Source organism: Palaemon carinicauda, chromosome 19 (genome assembly GCF_036898095.1).
Source record: "Palaemon carinicauda isolate YSFRI2023 chromosome 19, ASM3689809v2, whole genome shotgun sequence".
Classification (NCBI taxonomy): Eukaryota; Metazoa; Arthropoda; class Malacostraca; order Decapoda; family Palaemonidae; genus Palaemon; species Palaemon carinicauda.
In genome coordinates, this window is record NC_090743.1 from 115,876,233 (window position 1) to 115,880,090 (window position 3,858).

Sequence of the window (3,858 nt, forward strand, 5' to 3'; positions counted from 1 at the left end):
AAAATTACAAAGGTGATATACAATTACAAGTTATCTTAAGTGTAAATAATAATGCTACCGACTTGCTGACACTTGTATAGCAATGTCTTATGAAGGAATACGACACCTTCATGTTTCCTTTTTGGGCTCAAGCCATGTCGTCCTGATGGAAGGTTCCTTCAGTAGCTTCCTTTGGGTATATATGACTACAATAAATATTCCCAGAGAATTAAACTAAAGGTTTCACAGAATTCTAACTTCTGGTGCGAGTACCCTAAAGGTTTCCCTCTAGGATGTCGTATATCAACAGGGGACGCATGCATTAACACGCCACATGGCTATCTGCACCCCACATAGCGTTTACGCTTCAAGGGGGAAAGGTGGCGGGGTAACTGAAGAGCCGTTCCAAAGTTCCCCTTCTTCGTTACTGTTACGGTACTCACAACGTAAACAAACCGTCCGCCATACTGTGTGACGTCACGTCCGTCCTCATTCCTATTCTGGTAGCTTCCAACATTGGTTTGTTTTTCCCAGTGATCGCCGATTATCTTGTGCATCCTTCGTCATGTCTCAACCTTCTGCCTCGCCTTCTTCTGAAAAGTTGAGTACCAGGTTCTTGTATTGTTTAAATAAGCTCTGGCCGTAAAGTAACGATTTTTTACGCTAAAATCTTGTGTTTTGTGGCGGAGCTGTGCCTTGCCCGGAGGCGCCATTTTATGACACCACTGTTCGCCTCGCATGCTTTATTTAGTTAGGCAGAACAGCCTTCCCGGCCTTATAAGCAATTAAATATCATTAGTTATTTAGTCTTCATTGCTAGGAATTAGTTATCTTATGCCGATGGTATTCTTCGGCGCTCTTAGTTAGCCGACCCCATACTAGACTTTTAGCCTTGCCTAGGCCGCAGCCTAGTGTTCATATTTACTTCTGCATGATATAATAAGTGTTCCTAGTGTTAATGTTAATGAAGATATAGGCATTTTTGGGGTCAAGCCATGACGTCCGGATGGAAGGTTCCTTCAGTAGCTTCCTAGGCTATATTTAACTACAGTGGATTTTCCCAGAGAATTAAACTAAAGGTTATCACAGAATTCTAACTTCTGGTGCGAGTACCCTAAAGGTTTCCCTCTAGGATATCGTATATCAACAGGGGACACATGTATTAACACGCCACATAGCCATCTGCACCCCATATAGAGTTAACACTTCGATATGGAAAGGTGGAGAATAACTGGGGAGCCGTTCCACAGTTACACTCATCCGTGGCTGCTTTTGGTACTCGAGACGTAAACAAACGGGAGCCATTGCTAAATGACGTCACGTCCGTCCTCATCCTTCTGCCTGTAGCTTCTCGCATTAGTCGGATTTTCCTTGAGTGCGTTTTTCATCTGCTTACATTGCCGTTATGTCGCTACCTTCAGCCTCGCCTTATTCTGGAAAGTTGAGTACCAGGTCCCAGTATTGTTTAAATAAGCTCTAGTCATAAAGTAACTTCTACTTTTCGTAAAATATTGAGTTTTGTGGCAGAGCTGTGCCGATACCGGACGCGCCATTTTATGGCGTTGCTGTTCATGTTGCATGCTTTATTTAGTTAGCCAGAACAGTCCCCTCCGGTCTTTTAACTAATTAATATTATTAGTCATTTAGTCTTCATAGCTAGGAATTACTTATATCGTGTCTTAGCGCTCATCAGACTCGGTCGCCGTTCGACCCCATACTAGATCGCTAGCTTAGCCCCTAGGCTGGACAGCCTAGTGCTTGTTTTCATGCATGATACATACCAGTATTCCTAGGTTAAGTTATGAAGATTGTGGCATTATTAAACTTACTATTAACTGTGATGTAAGTGTTTTCGCCTTCGGGGACCATATAGGGGACTGGGTTGATTGCGTATCTTTCCACCCTAACCTAATGTAGGAACCCCTATATGCTCCCTAATCCCCCCTGCCTACGGGCGTTCCCTCTGTGTAGTCTTGCTTCCCCTTCTATATAGAGGAATTTTGTCTACAATCAGAGTATTTTTGCTTCTCTGCCTACCCTAAGGGAATGACCCTCCCTTAGGGTAGGACCGAGAAATAAGGAACGGCTCTGCCCTTCCTCAGTTGCACCTGGTTGGGTTACTCCTTCCTCCCTGCAACTTCCGATGTGTCTTTCAAGCTTTCCTAGTCTAGGAGTTAGCCCTCCTTCTCTAGGTTAAGCTCTGGGGGTTGACTCTGCCCTATTATAGTTTGGGACGGTACTCCTGTACCGTTCTCATTCTGGGCTACCTAACCTAGGTTAGGGAGAGTTCTCCCTTACCTTGGTGGCCATTCTCATACAGTCTCTCCTCTATAGAAAGACCCCTCTTCTTCCCCCTCCCCACCTATCCCTTTGGTGTAGGCTTGCCTACACACATCTGTCCTTAGTCCTACAACTCCTCCCTTGGGTGGAGTGGTAGGGCTAACTTGTTCTCCTGCTGAGCTGGCCGCTCTGGTTCACATACCCTTCATAACGTTCTATGGGGGTGGTTGCCGGCAGCGGTCTGGCCGGCGGGGGTTTCCCCCCTCTTGAGTGCCCTCTAACCCTCCCTTGGGTTACCCAAGGCACCCAGCCGACTGCCGGCTCCCTGCCGCCGTATGCTAGGAGTATCCACTCCCTATCATGAGTGCACTCTCTCCGGAGGGATGCCAGAGGGGTATGAGATCTTACCCCTTCCATCCCTCCTCACCTTTCTCTCTTTCTATCCTGGTGCCAGTCCCTTGCCACCTCTACTGCCGGCGATAACCGCCTTTACCTCAGGTGACATTCTTTCATAAGATGCCCTCCCCCTCTAAGACGTCAGGCTTCCGTGTGCCGGAGGCTGCCGCCTTCCGTCGACATACAGCCGACGTCCCACCCCTCATTTTACCTAGTAACAGCTGGCCAACCTTCGGAGACGGCCACCGGCGTGCCGGCGGTCTAGGTATACAACCATATACACATCTATCTTATGAATTGATCCAAGCTCACCAGGTCGTCAGCCTTCGGCTGCCGGAGCCGCCGCCCCCTGCCGGCGACCCACCGCTGTGCCGGCGGTGGTCATGACGGTATTATACTTTAGATACTCAGTGTGTCTGTCTTGATGCCTTCCACCCTGCAGGACCGGCCTCCGGCGTTCCGTCGGTCTGCCGGCACCCTCCTGAGACGTTAAGGGACATGCACCCCTTCCCATACCTGCCGACAACATGCCGACAGTCAAAATGCTGCAGCCAGATGGCTTGGCCACTTCTATATATAGGTATTGTCTTACCATCCAAGATTGTGGCTATGCTGTTTGATTGCACATTACAATATTCCAGCATACTCTGTGTGTCTTAGTGCAGCCGATTGCCGGAACCTACATTTAACAAGGGGTTTCTCCTATACCCCTTCTTCTCCAGGGATCTGAGTGGTCTCAGACCCTGCTACACTTTGCGGGCAATTTCTGTTAGAAGCTTAGCTTCTACCCACCACGGCTTATCCATATGGATTTCCGTTTTGTGACCTTCGGCCACAAAAGAAATTGCCTACTGATAAGGTTACGGTAACCGACTGGGCGGGATTCACAAGTATGTGTCTATCTACTTCCTTTCCCGCTCATTATTCTCAAGCATTATAATGCCTTGTAAATTACTTTAATGTTTAAAAATTTAGATTAAGATATCTTAATTTTAGAGTTATGTAGGTCATTCTTATGCCTTCCATGTACTCATGATCTCTTTCTTTTAGAGGAGGAGTATATGAAGTGTGAGAGCAACTTCTGCGGGGTGAAGCGCCTGGACTTCTACGGGCACAAGGCGTGCCGGACCCACGCCCCCTGCGCCGCCAAGAAAGGCGACCTGAAGTATTGGGACCCGCAGAACTGTACAGTCTGCAAGAGTC